The 17,087-nt window shown below is 38.1% G+C and overlaps 1 protein-coding gene across 1 annotated transcript in view; it reads left to right on the top strand.

Moving 5' to 3' along the window:
• The window catches only part of KIF26B (kinesin family member 26B), a 307,964-nt gene that overhangs the window by 103,989 nt on the left and 186,888 nt on the right, over positions 1 to 17,087 (top strand). The gene's annotated exons all lie outside the window — the stretch shown is intronic.

The raw sequence follows: 17,087 nt of genomic DNA, 5'->3' as shown, positions 1-17,087 counted from the left end.
GAAGACCTTTGCGATGTTACGCAAGTTGAATTGGGGCCTACTCTGCAAGATTTGGGGGAGTTTTTTGTTTGTTTGTGTTTTTGCTTTGAAATAATGGAAACCAAAACTATCATCATTTGTCCTGTTCAGCAAAAAGTATAACCAGTTACTATTCTGCTGACTTAAGAGAGCAGTACAGCTAAGGGTTCCTGACTACCAGGCCTCTGTGACAAATTATGAAAACATCAGTGTTCTAAAACTAACCTTTTTTATTTTTTATTCTTTTTAAGATGTAAGTGCTACAGTTAAGTTATTTTTGTGCGAGTTCATGCTCTGAAGAGAAAAACCTATTCTTGTGTTACCAGTTTCATTATTCTCTTACCTCGTCAGTCAGCACAAACGACTTCATCTCTGTAATCCTAAATGTCTGGAAGTGTCATTTGCAGCCAGGACTTAGTAGTGATCCTGAGTGTTGTCTTGTACTTCAGAGCTCATGTAAAGATCCCTTTAAACACTGCCAGAGATCAGCTCAACAAGATTTATTCCTATTTAAATAAAAGTAGGGGAGATGTATACACCTGGCCTGATGACAGGTACGGCAAGATCAAGATTTGTATAAAAGGACTTGGGAGAGGGGCTATATATATGCAAGCTGTATAGGTTATGAGATCGTTGAAGCTCAATGCTCTTCAATATGCTGTGGATGGACTTTAATCATATATTGTGACTCTTCTTCTTGTCCCCTCAATGCTTTGTCTTTGAAGCAGGGACTGTCTGCATTGTGTAAGGGAACCATTAGTTCTGGGGCCTCTGGGCATTTTGTGATATAATGAGTATAAATAATATAGCGCCTTCTCCCTGGTATGGTATGACACTGGAGGCTTGTTATAGCTAGGTTTCCATTTGTGTGTGAGTGAGAGAGAGCGCCTGTTTGGACTTCCACTTTATCTGATGGACCTTATAATGTCGTCTGAGAGGAGAAAAGATTATGCTTAATACCTTTATATTATTGCTGCAGTATCTTTGTGCATAATTCGAATGCATTTAGTGGAAATGCCTCTTTGTAATTTCTTGGAGAATTCTTAGATGCTGCTACAGAAAACCAAAGGACCTGTCAGTATCTGTAACTCTGCAATTAGAGAATGGTTTGTGCTTACCTGATTCCAGAATTTGTTTCCAAGATTTTCTTTTTTAAACATTACACTGTTTAATGTAATATAATGCCAATGTAATGTAATGTACATTCATGTAATGTAATGCCAATGTAATGAAACACTACTAGAAAGTATATAATATAAACTAGGCTGAGAAAGAGCTGGAGCAGTAATTATGTAACATTTTTGCATATGTTACACTCCATTCCTTTAAAAGGACTTGAAGTATTTTCAGGATCAAAACTGAAGCTTATAATACATTTGAAGGAAGCAAGTATTTTTTTTTTCCTATGCTTGACATGTGAAGAAGCAGATGTACAGGGAAATGGAATAATGTGCCTGAGATGGTGCTCTGCAGTTTGCGAAGAGTTGAGAAAATAACCTTTCTTTCTGTTACCTGCACTCAGAACAAAATGTAACAGGGCCAGCTCATCATTTTGTTTGTGAAAGTCAGATTTTTCTGTGACTACCTGGAAGAGTCTAACATTAGAGTGGATTATGAAACAGAGAAATTACAATAATTCACAGAATCTTGGAAAAGTCTTTAGAGACAGAAGAGACTGGCCAAAAAAATATCTTGCAGAGTCAGCTTCTTGAAGCTGAAGTTGATTACTTTTTGTCTTGAAATATGGCTTGAGCTAGAATTTTTATCAATTGCACAATCCATACACTTTACATTTACAACAAGCTGCTATTATGCTTTCTGTAAAGGAAAAAACTTAAAAACAAGGGCTTTGTTTTAGAGAGTGTCACTTGAAAGCACGCCCTTTGGAAAGAAAAAGACTGGAAGTTTTAAGTTGACCTATGAAATTTTTTAACTTTAGCATCATTGAATCTTATACTTTCAACAAGTACCTGAGCTGAGGGTATATCTCCTTTGCTGTTTGCTCTACCTTAACTCATAATACGAAGTAGTTCCAGCAAGTGCTGAAATTCTGTCATCCAATATACATTGCTCTGTTTGCTCATAGGGCATATGCCATTATGCTAATCTGTTTACAAATCAAGCTTTGACACTATAAACTTTTTTTCTTGATCTTTCATATTCAAAGTCTTTGTCAGAATTCTTTGTCAGATAGGACTGGACCCTGTGTGCAGGAAACCCATGTTTTGCAAGGGACACTGTGCAAAAAAGAATATTTCACAGGTCTAATCCTGTGTGAAAGTCATAGAGATGCGCTTCACCCATTTTCCATGGCTTTTATAACTACAGCCATCGTTAGCAAAGCAGCTTGGTGGTGGAAAGTGTTCGGAGAAGTATTCAATAATCTCCTGAATTTTTGCTTTAATGCATAAATACATGCTACTTCTGATCTTTTGGGCATCCTTTGATCTGATTTATTCGTGTGTGCACACATGGTGTTTTTTTACACAAATATGTGCATACATGCACATATACATCTTTTTCTTCCTCATTTTTTTCTTCTAGGAAAGCTTTGTTTGCTATTCTTCCAAAGAGAATTGCAGATAAACTTTTGGATAGATTCTGATCTGAAATCAGTTTGAAGTCAGGTTCATTCCAGTGGTGTGACAGACCAGCATCATGCCTTTTCCTTCTAGTGCCATGCTGCTGACATTAAGAAACTAAGAATCTGAGTACACTGAGTTCTGAAAGCTAGTATTATAGTAAAGGAGTGTTCCGGCCTCCCTCTTAAGAACGCATATTAAGCAGCATTTCTAGGACAATGTTTTAAGCTTGGTTCTTTGTTATGCTGCATATAGTATGGTCCTCTACCATTTGGAACTAGTTCATGCCCATCTTGATGCCCTTTGTCCTAGAGCAAAATGACTTAGTAAATGCCTACAAGGCACCTTCTGAGGAGACAAGTGTGAGACTTTTTTTTTCCTTATTTATATTAGACTATGTCATTGCACTTCCACTGACCTCTAGGCAGTGATCCTTTTTTGGCATGTCATTGTGGAGCAGAAACTCAGCCCATGAAGCTCAATTAAAAATTAATTAAAGTAAAACAGAGACTTCCTTTCAAAAACTGATATAAAAGTAACTTCTGAAACTTCACAAAACTCAGTAAACAAGTTGAAGGAGAAAAATCCAGAATGGTTCATGAGCAAATAAAAATTCTTTGTGGAGTTCAGAAAGCCAAAATGAAAACTGAAGATAACCATAAAGTGTTCATTACAGTTCAGACCGGTTTACTAGAATATAGGCACCATTTCATATGATGAACCTATTTGTTGTTGTTATATTTGGACTTCATTAAAGTGCATTTAATTAAATCTGTTGTAAATCTGTTTTATACCCAGTGGGCCAGTTAATGTAATCTTGCTGTTTGCTTATAAGAAATATCAACTAACAGTTTCTGCACTAATTTTAATCACTATTTATTTTTAGATCTTAGTGGAGTGTGTTTTGTCAGTTTATTTTACTGTGCAAACTCTTTGGGGCCATGACTTTTTGTCTCTGTGTCTTATGTAGAAGAAAGCATATTTTCACTGTTCTCATGTAAAAAAGAGAGAGAAATGGCCTCTTGAAGATCCTGTATTCTGACTTTTATGAGAAATAAATGTCACTGTAAGACTTGATTGTATATTCCCAGATAGTTTTCTTAGGCTGCTATCTTGTCTTAAGCTTCTGCCTTTTGACAGCTAAGATCTTCTAAATTTTTCCAAGTGATTTATTTGTTATTCTCTCCTGTATTTTAGGCTGCCAACAGGAAAAATGACTAGGGTATGTAAAGGAGCAAGAATAAAAATAAGCAGATGATAATGGTAAAAATAGGAAATAGTAAACCTACAATGAGGCAGAAATTAAGCAAATCATGAGGGACTTAGATTATTCACAAAGTAAGGGTCTACCTGAGATCAATTTCCTTCGAAGACCAACAAAAATAATTCATAAGAACTGGAAGAACATGCTCTCTGTATACTGTGAATCAGCTTTGCTGTGAAAGGCAAAGCAAAGCGTACCTTCAAATGAAAGACAAAATTTGCAGTATTTACTGGGCACATTGCATTCCAAAGTTAAATGCATAAGATTTTGCGTATGACTCTGTCATTTGCTTGTCTTCTAAAGCTCTTCTAGCCAGAAAATGGCTGATAAGAAGTCATTAAAGCTATATGGAGTCTACCTTTGGATAGTCCTGCGTTCTGTTATACTGGAAAGTAATCCTTGATCTAATTGTAATGTAATTGATGGATTAAGCAGTTATTACTTGTCCATTCAAAATTTTCATAAGAGGCTATACTGACTGAGTTTTAAAAGAATATTTTCTTTCAGGAATGTACACTATTTGTTAGCATTGCAGGTTTCATTTCATAAATTCATAAATTTGCAACTGTTCCTTTTCCTGCCTATTCAGAAAGTGCTGTAGAATACAGCCAAGCTACATTCCTTTCCCTTGTGTTACTCACTTTGCAGAACTGCACAGATTTTAAAATATATATGTCTGTACTTAAAGTCTTCTAAAATTGTTAGTGATTTTTGAGGGCCTCCTGCAGAAAGTGAAGGAGCTAGGTGTCTCAAAGCATTGCTTAAAAAACAGAAGTATTTAAAGTCAGTGTCAAGGAGAAAATTTTCTTCTTTATCTGGTCGCATTTAGCTGGTCAGGAAAGATGATGATTGGTATTGATTACTCAGTCTTCAAATGAATGTGCACTAAATCCCAGCTGAGTATGGATCATCAGCACGCTTACAGTTCCCAATGTACAAGAACCTTAAGAGGCAAAGTGGGAGTGTGAGTTTCTTCCTATAAAACTTTGAGAATGGATTGTGATGGTTTGTGCAAACCAAAATGTGGATTATATATAATGGGAAAAGATCATAGTTTGCGTTTAAATTGAATATTAGATCAGCTTCTGCTAATATTCAGCTAGCTCTGGGAAAACCATGATCAACTTTGATACCTTTAAGAAAGAGAGCTGCAAAATGAAACTGGTCAACTGAGACAATTGGAAAATATGACAAAGCTTGTATGAAATGAGAGGATGCAAAAATACAATTAGCTTGGAAAACATAGACGTGAACAAGAAATAGATATAAGATGCTGAGATTATGTTAGGCTCTCTATAAGAAAGATCCATCCCATTTGGCAGAGCACTGTAGCAAATGTGTAGTCTGGAGCTCACAAGTTGACTTGTTGGTTTCCCTGCTGGAAGGGGACCAGAACAGAGAGAGTCCCAGTCCCTAACAGTTTACAGGGAGTGCTTAATTTGGTGTTCATTTGAGGATCTGCTCCTTCTCCTCCTTTTGCATTCATTAGTTGAGAAGGCAGTAAATCTAGAGCGAAGAGAAGAGAATATAGCGTAACTCAGCACCTAGTCAACCTATAGAATTCACTACAGGAAGAGGCCACCAAGTCAAATGCTTATGGCTGAGTAATTTTTATGACTACTAATAACAGCAGTAGCTATGCAAACTGAAGTAATAAGGCAATCAAGTCTTATGACTCAAGGCATTCACCTTCAGGGCCAGGAAGGAACTGTTTCTGTCCTGCTAGTGGTCTCATTTCAATGCCCTTTTGGCACCCTTTGAATTCTTTTCATGTATTACTGTTAAAATTGATGGTTGCTACTGTCATAAAATAATTTTAAAAACTCAACAGGACATTTTTATTATTAACATCAAAGTCAGGTGTTCATGTATTGTGACAGAATAGAAGGGCCAGCCTTGTTAAATTTATAGAGAGGTCACTCTTGCTGATAAATAGCTTCTGCAGAACTGACTTTTTTTTAGCAGCTCGTCTGGAAATGAGACAATTTCATGGCAGCTCCTATTAGCACTGATAACTGTGAAATTAGCTATTGCTACAACTCTGTGTTGGTACCACGAAAGAAGGAACACCTGCAATGGTCTATTAATAGCAGGGACAGAAAAGAGGAGGCAATTATACAAAGCCGAAGGGCAATGTAATTTAGCATGACTGTCACATAGAGGGACAGTGGATCAGTTCGTAGTTCATGCAGTTCACTGAAAGATGGAAGTTTTTGGCATGGAAGTTGGGGCTAAATGCTGTTTCTCTACAGGCAAAAAACACAATATTGCCATGCTTTTTTAGTCAAGCAGTTGGTGGGTATTAAGGTCTTGCAATTTGTTTGCATTGGAAGGAAATGTTGACTTACGAAGAATATGTCAACATCCAGACTCGGGGAATGAAATAGGACCAGCTCACTGCAGGCACATGCATGGCTCACAGTTCTCAGCCTTTTCTACCTGGAAATTCTGCCCCCTAAAGAGCAGCCTCAGCCTTTTACACAGCACCACACCGTTGGCACTTCTCTTTCCACTTTGCCACATCTTCAGTGCACTTTTGGCCTAAATAACAGCCAGTCTGTATTACAAATGATGAATTGAATGGGTCACCTGGATGTGTGCAACTTCAGCAATGTTAATCACACTGTGAGCACTTATGTTGATAACATTTTTAAGATACAAATTTCATCCAGGAAAAAAAGACCAGATACTTTACAGTTCTAAATGTTTTCTGTAGGACTAAGACTAAATGAACAGGGAAGGGAGGAAGGATGCTTACTTCAGGAATGACAGAAATTCATTTTAAGAGAAGGAAAGATCTTGGTGGAATGCAGGTAACAGGCTGGAAGATTGGTTAAGTTAAAGTCAAATGGAGGGAAGGAACACATCAACATAATGCCCAGACACAAGATCTCAGTACAACATTTCTTTTTAAAGCTTTCTTTGCTGCTTTCAGTTTTCAATGAATCAAAGGAGTTGAGAGCACTTGGAGCCTCGCACCTGTCCTTAAATGTGCCAATTTAGGACAAGGATGCCAATTTAACAAAGCATTAAAATGTGCACTTTAAATTTTATTCCACTTAAGGATGGGTAAGGATATACCAGGCTCTCCTCAGCATCCTTTCAGATATTTCATAGAGGCAGCAAAAGAAATAGCTGCATAAGCAGTTTTAATTATCACTTGTGTCAGAGGTTAACTCGTATTTAATCAGTTTTTAAATATGTGCTTCTATGTGAAGATAAGTTGGAAAAGTGTTTGGAAGAGAATACTACAGAATAAATCTTCTAAGTTAGAATATTTGATAGATCAAAAATGATTTCCTGGTCTCTCTTCAACTTTAAATTCCTGTACTTGTAATACCCTGTACTTGAGTATTACTTGGCCCAAAATATACCTGGCTGCTAAATCAGCGAACTCCTCTCTTGAATGGTCACAAATATTCTACGTTCCCCATCATGGGCTGAAGTTTCTACAAACTTGGAGAGAGATAGAAAGTCTCCTGACAAGGTTTGGGTCTTCATGACGGACTTCTCAAAATGATTCTATTCATTTTCTAAAGAAGTCCAAGCTAAACTTGTTGTGCTTTCATTTAGGGATAATTTCACTGCTGTTAGGATAAGGCAAAAGAACTTCTAGAGCTGTTGCTTTCTAACTAGGACAGTTTGACTTACATCAACTAACCTCACCTGAGACTTATTTGAGAATCAGTGGGAATTATGCTCCTAAATCACTTACTGCTTTGAAAACTATTACCCAACATTAATTTGATCTGAAAAAAAATGCTGCTAAGAAAAGATGATGTAGCTGAGAAAATTTATTCTGTGTTTATTCAAAAGCTCGTACATCAGATGCAAGATTCATCAGCCCGCTGATTCCCGTGCTGGTAGCCATGTGATCTAGCACACAGCGAAAACAACTCGTGTTGTTGTGTTATCTGCCAGCACGGCTCCAGTTCAGCCTTTGGCAGCAGTTGACGGAAAAGCTGACATCCATCGTTTCTCTGCCATGAGGAAGCCGGTGGAATGGTACCAAGTTCTAAATAGGTTCAAGACATTTGCTAGATCCCTTGGGGCCAAACCCATTCAGCCTCCTGCGAGCAGCTGGTTAAGAGGCACGTGAGCCATGTACTGCTCTTACTCCCCACCCTCCCCCAAAGGTGAGATCTCGAGGCGCTAATAAGCGTGGGCTGAATTTGTGTTAGGTTATGTTTTTATGTGGTAATCATTACAGGAATCTCTTAATTATGTCAGATTTTTTTTCATACTGGAAATGAAGTAGTTTTCTTTCAATGTTTTAATAGCAGGATTTGATCCTGCTATTTATCTTTTAAATAAAGACTAATGATTCAGTTCACATATCTATATGTGGAAAAAGTGGTGGTATTTTTTATTGTTTACTCTCTTCCTAGCTAGAGAAGGAGGTTGCTTTCCGGGTCAGTCGTGCCGTTTAAGTTAAGCCCCCATGCTGACACACTGGCAGCTTCTAGAGCTGTTCTTGTCAAGAGGCAAATGAAAGGTCAGTGGTTTACAGATCCCTGTTTGTGATAGGGAAACACCTACGGTAAGATCTGAACTTCCGCAGCGTTTTGACGTTGCTGGCAGGATAGTAACAGAGAACTGGAAGTTTGTGTTCATAACAGCTGTCTTGCTCCTGCACACAGTGAACTTCTAAGCCTTGTGCTTCAGCTCCAGCTCCTCAGCTCTTCCCTTTGCTACCTTGTGCGTGCAGAGAGGCAGGCGTGGGCTTGGCTTTCACAGCCCCCTGCCACGGGTCTGCCCCCGCTTTACGTTGCTGTCTGTGTTACTTTAGCTCAGCTAGCCTACCTACGGAGGTCTCCAAAGGTATCTGATGCAGCAAAGGATTACAGTGTAATTGCTGAATCTGGCTGTATGAAATCCACTTTAACTGAACCAAACAAAAGTCAGTCCTTTTCTCTTGTAATGAGGCACAAATCTGATAGCAAATAAAACTCACAGTAGAAAAAAGTCCAATTAATTTCAAGTTGCACAGCTTTAAAATGCAACAGGAGAATATGTAGGTAATTAAGAGAATTAATAAAGTAGATTTTTAAAAAATTCTGAAAGCTGAGGGCAGCCTCAGCTGTCCCACAGATTGCCATGTGTGGTCTCAATATAGCAATTCCTTTTGAGGTAGTTTTGGAGTACTAACTATTCTGCCCATAGATTTCTTAGTTCAGGAGAAATCTCACTGGCAAACTGAGAGAAGTGAATTCATTGCTAAGCAAAATCAAAATGTGCCTATATACCGCATGTCTCAGTGGTGGAGGTTGCTTGGGAACATGCCTCAGCTTATGTTTACCAAGCTATATTCTGTATGGAAATTTGCTGATCAAGGGAATGAACCATTGCTACAGGCTTAATAGAGCAGATTTCCTGTTTGCCATAAAGCTTTCATCTTTGCCAGAAAAAAACATGCAATTCTTATTTGGTATTGTTTTTGAACAGAGTGTTCTTAAGTATTAACTCACCGATTTTCAGGCAGTGCCATTGCCCTATATGGTTGTGGTTTTATTGTTGTTTGTTTTCAGTTCATTCACTGTTGAGTGAATGTGTGAAAGTAAGAGGGAGAGATGCTGGCTGAGCAAATGGCTTCATTGTTTACCTTTAGCAGTGGAATCATGGAAAAAATAGAAATAACTTTTAATAATAATAACAATAATAACATTTCAAAACTACTGCTTCCTATGATATTATTCTTAGGAACAGAAATCAGAGGAGAATATCTTACAATAGCGGTGAAACCAACTAATTCTGCTTCTGAGTAGCTGACCTGAAGTGCAGTGATTTGTCGTAAAATATTTTATGTAATGGTGTGGGCTCTTGAATGTGAAACAGAACAAATTATATCATAGCGGTTTTGATGGGTAGATATACCATGTCCACAGAAATCATGATTTCATCTGTGCTGCAGAATACGTTAGATTTGTGTCAAATAGCTGTTGTATTTATAGAGGGACATGGGATATGGCTGCAACAGTCAAAGGTCATCTTTCTTTTGGACAGCAGTGAGCTGGAGGCTGTAATTAAGCTCTAGGTGCTGTCATGGTGCATAAGTAATGTATAAGGAAAAATACTATGTGCTGAATACCTTCCATCTCTCGTTCATTAGAAGGTAAGTATAATCAGCATTCTTGCCATCCTAGTGATCCCTCTTTGAAAAATTTCACTCTTTTTAAAGGTACACTGTTTTGTGCAGCCCCTTCTGCTAGATCAGTGTTTTAAGCTTTTTGTGAAAATTTGAGTAAAGCTAGAAGGAAAGCATGCCCATGTACCCTCTTTAGAGTTTCAGTTTTTTGAATGAATAATTGCCTTTGCTAACCAGTAAGCAGTCTGTCTACATCATGTAGTCAAGAAAGAGACTGAATTCAGCAGATATTATGCATGTCCTTTTTTTAGCCTGTTCCTCGTAGAACACATTCTTTTGACAGTAAAGGACTATCAGGAATTGCTGTCGTGCTCTTGCTCACTCGCTCTCTGTATCAGTGGTTACAATGATCATGTGCTATAGCAGCTTAATATTCTGCTATGGTAAGTGAATGGTGGGATGCTATAAAACTATGCCAGTGCTCTTAGCTACAGGGACTTGTTACCATTCCAAAAATTATTTCTTCTGCTGGTAGGTGTTGTCCTGAATAACTCCTGAATTGTCACCTTTATTATATTATGTGGTTTGTGACAGATGCAGAGTATGTCCTCAGTTCTCTGTTGCATATTAAAGATAACTGACCTAGGAAATCCCCACCACTTTCAAGTTGCTCTGATTGAATAGTGTCGTTGTTCCTTTTTACCCTGAGAAGGATGTGTTTGAAATTCATTAGAGAGTTGTGTAGGAAGCACAAGAGTCCTCTTTCCCTTTGCTCACTCACCCCCAAACTCCCCTTCAGTTGGGGGGTTTTTGGATTATTTCTCTGCATCTACAAATTACATCTAAAAACCTGCTACCAGATTTATTTCAAAGTACTTGAAACTGTGTTTAACAATGATGCTTGAAACTGTCTGTTAAATATTTCCCTTTCCTTTTTTTCACATGATCACCTCTCTTAACAAACACTCCAAAATTACAAAAATGAAATGAAGTAAACAGCAACTTTTCCACATTTTTCTTTTTTCTTCTTTGTAATGCTGAGCACAGTGGATCCCAACTGTTATCTTGTGCTTTGAGTGCTACCATAGTGTAAATTTTTGCTGCATTTTTTTTTTTTTTGCTATTGCAGTGTACTTGTGCAATGCTAAATTTACATGTCAGGCAAAAGGGATGAAGTCAGTATTTCCAGAAGTCCTTCTCCAGCATGTTTAACTTGCTTTACTTGCCTTGATGGCCTTGATTTGTCCAATGCCACTATAAAAATATTGCTGAGTTGAATCGTAAGCTATCAGTGCTGATTTAGCTCTTAATGTCCTCCTTAATAATTAAAATCATGGAATTAGGTAAAGTACTGTTTTTGTTCATTTTTTATTTAATGAAATTAAAATATCTCAGTTTTAACTTAATAGAATTGGAATTACTTGTTATTACTTGAACAAGAGAATAATACACTGTGAAATGCCTCTCCAGTTTCTTTCTCATTGCTCCCATAGACCAGAAGCTAGGCTTTTTCAGCCAAGCAGGAAGAATAACTTTATATTCTTAGGGGTGAGAGTAAATTCTGATGAGTCAAAAGGAGTTGGACAGAAGATAAAATATCAATATTTCAGAAGAGCCAGAACACCTGATTGCATGTAATGCTTAAACTTTAGTAGTTCTTACTAGTGTATGATTTCATCATTTTTGTGAAACGCTACGGGAACGGAAACATTGAAATGAAGCTCAACTTGTGTTCTCAGCAGATTTATGATGAATTTATGATGTTTTTAGTGTGCTACAGTTTTGGGGCTTTAGATTTTTCCCTCATTAAAGCATTGTCTTTGAGAGGGAAGCCTTAGAGAAGAAGATTTTTTTCTGGGGAGAGGGTAGAATAATGTAGGTAAAATAAGCCACGAAGTAATTTCTTCAGTATTTATTGGGCAGAAAATTCTGTGCTGCTCCAAATCAAGAATACTCTGCCGAAGAAGTCATGGATGAGTCTGTGTGTTTATGAAAAAGATTTCTACTATCAGTTTCTTCTTGCTAGTGAACTTGTCTCCCAACATCGGATCTCTGGACACTGAGGACTGCTTCAGAGAGAATTCGGACACAGATTCTTACTTAGAGCTTAGCTTCAGATGTGGATGCATTTCATACATGTCTGTGTGTCTACTTCATTTATCAGTCAATGAAGTTAACTATATTTCGAGGGTGTTCCTGAATGCTTCACTTTCTCCAGAGCAAAGGATGTTACACGTCTACCCTAAATGTTAACTTCCATTTCTATAGTACTTCCAGTTGGAATCCTCTGTTAAGAACTTCAGAAACATTAATGAACTTGGCTCATGTCCTTAAAATGCCCTTACGCAAATATCATTAACCTCATACTGTAGATGGCAGGTCGTATGCACGGAGTGACTCTTAATTGGTATAGTAAGAGAATCTGGGCTGACTGACACTTGTGGTTTTACTGCAGGGCCATCTTTTTTCCTGTGAAGCAGGGAATTTAAATCATGATGTATCTCCAGCTCTTGCTGTATGCTGTCAGAAAGCAGTGAAAGAGGAGGTTAATGGGTGCCTAGCTTTTATGAGACAGGAGAAAAAATGGGGCCTTGCGAGGGACATCTGTCTTGTTCCATGTGCACTTAAAAGGTTTTTCTGAGGCATGAAAGGTTGCATTGTTTCATGCTTTGTCTTTTTGTTGCTTATCCAGGCAGTGATGTGCTGCCAACAGTTCAATAAAGGAATTTCTCAAAATACATCTTATTAACCTATGTTAAACCTCATGTATATGGTATGTTGGCACTTGAAGAAGAGAAGGGAAAGAAAATGGAATGGTCTATTCTTTTCCCGTTTAAATGAAGAAAGTCAGTAAATAGAGAGACAGCCATGCTGAAGAGACGAATTTATGTGAAGCGTACTTTCCACTTACCTTATTCTGTAGAAAGTCTGAGTTTGTTAATGTTCAAAGCACAGTTTTCAACTGGGGCTTTTGAACTGGGATGGGAAAGGGAGAAATTCTGTAAGTGCTTTGGTGGTGCTTGTTCTATGAGTATTTTTCTTTAAAAGCATGATGTATCCTTGGTGCATTCCAGTGAAAAATGTTTATTTTACTTATCTGTTTTTGTATTACCTTCAGTGAGAAGTATCAAGAGCAGAAAGAGATAATTTGATAGTGTGACTGAAGAGTAAAGGAAACGGGATGGTAAGATATCTCTCCAGCCTGCTCTTCAGTTTGATACGATAATTTAAATGATTTCTACATGCTCCAACCTATGAGGCAAATGAAAGAAATGCAGCAGAATGGATTTTAAATCAGTAGTTTCTAGGTACTTCTATGTGAATTCCTTAGACTTCTCTCTCCCTGCCACTTCATGCGTATGTATTAAACTCAGGGAATAAATGAAGATTTAGTGGTCAAATATTGTGGGCATGTGTCTAGGTGTCAAGTGAGGTGCTCAGCCCGTGGATTGACCCAAAAGCGCAAGTTTGGGCAGCATAAATGATCATATGTACTGGAGACAAAAAAGGCTCCAAGCCAGGCACAGAATTTGGCTTAGCACCATCTTTGTCCTTCTTCTCTCTTGGCTATATATTCAAAGGGACAATTCCAGCATCAAGTGTCAAGTTTTAGTTTGCTCTCTGCTCTTGCTTAGTATGAGGAAAAGATAGCAGCACAGTTACTTGAGGAACCCATTCAAGCAAAACCTGATGAGTTTTGCTTCAGATTATGCTCTAGGTGACGCAGCTTGAGCAGGGGGTTTGGAATAGATGATCTCCAGAGGTCCCTTCCAGCCTTACCGATTCTATGATTCTGTGATGTTGCTGTATCACTGTGTACTTCCATTTGTTTATACCTGCATAACATCAAGTAGTGTTGCATATTTCCCAGATAAGGAACAAGAAGATGTCTGAAATTTAGGGAAATACTTCATCTTGCATTGCTTCTGGAGACATTCCACTGTTCAAAATACTGCTTCAGAAATTAAAAATTTGTTAAAAGCGTAAGAGTTGTGTCTGGTCTAATTAGAAAATCAGAAAAGGGAGAGCAGCCACAGAAAACTAGCAGACTTTAAAACTTGGAGAAGAAACCATTCCTAGATTAGGAGATTTTGGATTCTAGGTTAAGCTATTTCTTATTTTGTCTTAATTTATGTATGTCTTGTGCTAGGTAAAACAAAGATTGTTTGGGTCTTGGAGTCCTTGCTAAATGCTGTCAAATAAGAAGTGTCCCTGCTGAAGCAAACAATAAATTGAGGGAGCTCAGGGACAGAGAGTACATGCATATGGGAACTTAGTTCTGATAGAGTTCACTTGGAGAGACAGGTTTTTGCCCAGGAAGTGTGCGAGCATGGATAAGGAAAACGGGCAGTAGTGCTGGACCCTCAGGACTTACCAAGTCCCAACGTGCTGCATTATGTATGTTGGGCTTGGGGAGCTCTGGGAAGGCGCTCTGAGATGGCTGTTTACACTAGAATGCTGTTTTTCACAGATAATACATCAATATCAATGTCAGCAGTAGCTTCCTGTTTTCTGCAACAAAGCAAGCTGTGTGAATTAACAGGAACAAGAGCAGGGAAGAGCTGCTGCCACTCCATCAGGATCTGGTGGTCAGTACCATACAGATGTTGCACAGCTTGAAGTTTAAGCAGCTGATTATCTTTGTAGCACTTGGGCTGTTGTACAGGACATGCTATAGAATAACAGTATTACCGAAAATCCTACATTTAGATAGAAACAAACCTCTTCTGCATTTGTCTATAGGATATGAATATTATTTATCTCTTCTGTTTTTTTTCTCTGTTGTGTGATTAGAGTGGTATTCCACAAATACAGGATTTGTAAATACATTAGATTATTTCCAGTTTCTTATTCAGTTCCTTTGAGTTCTTCATATAGGAAAATGTGATGTAAGTGCAAGCTGTTTAAGATTTTAATTTCCATCTATTAAAAAATGAACATTCCACTTGCTGACTAATGTCTTTTTCTGTTTGAGTGCGTAGGTGAAGGGGAATGGTCTATTTTCATATCTTCCCAAAAGAATCTTGTGCCTTCTTGGTGAGTGAGTGTATGATTAATTTGGAGTGCTTGTATCTAAGAATTTATTCAAAAGCTCATAAACCAAGTGTCTAATCAGATTTTGAGGAAGCTCAAAGGTAAAACCTTTCAAGAAATATCCTCAACCAGTTTGAGACTGCATTTCTCATGTTTGATCTGTGCTTGTTCACATCCACAGCACTTGTGGATATGAGTGTGGATCACCTGAAAGTCTCCATAATTACAGAAACTGTGTAGTGACTCCTTTTATACCTATGGCATTATAGATACTTTGGGGGTATCCTGAACACCAAGGCAAACAAATCCTTTCCTTTTATGCAGTTGGTTGATATGCTTCTTTCAAGCCTCATCATCCTGTAGCTTCAGAGGATATGCCGACGCTAATGGAAATGTGCTACATTGACTTTGAAAATGAAGCAGTGAACCTTCATTTGGCAGTAGATGGAGAAGTTATGATTACAAAAGATTGCCTTGAGATAAGTCAACTGACTGGCTTCTTAATTGCCATCAAGTAGCCGTGGAAGTGAGGGTCACTCCCTGGTGATGCTGTCAGTGCTGGCAGTTGATTAATGACCTCAGGGATGGACCATCAGGTATATGAAGTGGATGGACTAAGATGAGGTTACGTCCATGTGTGCACTCTGCTTTGAAGGAAGAGCTTCGTAAATCTTTGCTTGCTCAGTACTTCCTGTTGTGGTAGTTGATGAGATTGGTTTCAGGATACTTTGAGGTAACAGGGCAGAATCTTGATCCAGTTCATTCATTGCAAATACAAACGGTTGATTTAGCAAGGCTATGAAGAACTTGAGGAAACTATTGTTTGTTGAATTCAAGTGTATTAGATAGCCCAAGTGGATATACGCTGGTTAGGAGAACACTGAAGGGGAAAAAATGTCTGGTTGCCCACATGGTGGAAATGTAGGGAGGTATCCTGGCAGCCAAACTAAAATAGTGAGTGTTAAAAGTAGTATTAGATGATTTAAGTCCAGGATTTCAGCAATAGCCTTCTGAGAGCACTGCTTTGCAATGTAGTAAATCAGTAAACCAGAAGGGCTGAATACATGACTAAGATGATCAGGGTACTTTCAACAATTTTGCTCATTCCTTATAGAATACAGTAGCTAATTTAGCATGCTTGACCTCAAGGTATTACAGGTGATAGTTTCCAAAATGCCTAAAATAAGGATAAACTCTTAGATTATCTTCTTGACTAAATTAGAAAGGGTAAAACTTCCCATACAAGCAACAGAGGTGGCCTGGTGGTTGGCTGACAAAGATTATGGACTAATCTTCTGCGGAACAGAAGAAACATCTCTACATCCTATCAGTTCTTCCCTCTGAAGGGCAGAACATAGTTCCTCAACTTTGTATTTAGTAACTGAAACACATACCACAGCTGAAGTAAAGCAAGCCTATCCAGAAAAAAAAATAGAACTATAGGACAGAGATAAATATTTCACTTGATATGCTTCACAAAGATACTCTTGCTATTGTGGTGATAAGGATAGGCATGAGAACTGAAGTCGAACGGATGACAGACTAGTTCTAGTGGACTGTTTGCCAGGAGGAAGAAGTTATGCGCTGAAAGATGGCTAGCCATAATTTGGGAGAGTTCTTTATAGCAATATGTGGCAATTTTCTGATGCACACAGGTGAACAAAAGCTAATTTGTGGTTGAGATGAGGGAAAGAGGAAAGGGAAGTTGTTAAGAGCTGAATGAAGTACAATAGATGACTTATCATGCCATGGTAGATTAATGCAAAAGGAGAATTCCAGAAAATGAAATCAAAGTTTTGCAGAGGTGCTTTAAAAAGGGCTGACCTAGCTTTCCCTGAAGTCAGTAAGACTCTTTCAGTTGATTTGAGGAGACCTGGGTGCAGTCCTGGTTGAACTGCATTTGTTCTTCCTGACAACTAAATGCTGGGATGTGGCTTCCTAATGTGGAAAAAGTGCTAAATGGAAAATCTTGATTTTCCAGAGAGATGATAAATAGTCTGGGACCCCAGGGGACAACTTGTTATTCTCTGTGTTGGCTTTTCTGAAGAAAGGTCAGCAAAAATACTTAATAACCTAGTGCTGTGTTATTTTACAAAAGCAAAGA

Source organism: Rhea americana, unplaced genomic scaffold (genome assembly GCF_003343005.1).
Source record: "Rhea americana isolate MKP2758 unplaced genomic scaffold, rheAme1 scaffold_166, whole genome shotgun sequence".
Classification (NCBI taxonomy): Eukaryota; Metazoa; Chordata; class Aves; order Rheiformes; family Rheidae; genus Rhea; species Rhea americana.
The sequence above is the reverse complement of the archived record's forward strand: the minus strand, read 5'-3'. Positions and strand labels throughout refer to the sequence as shown.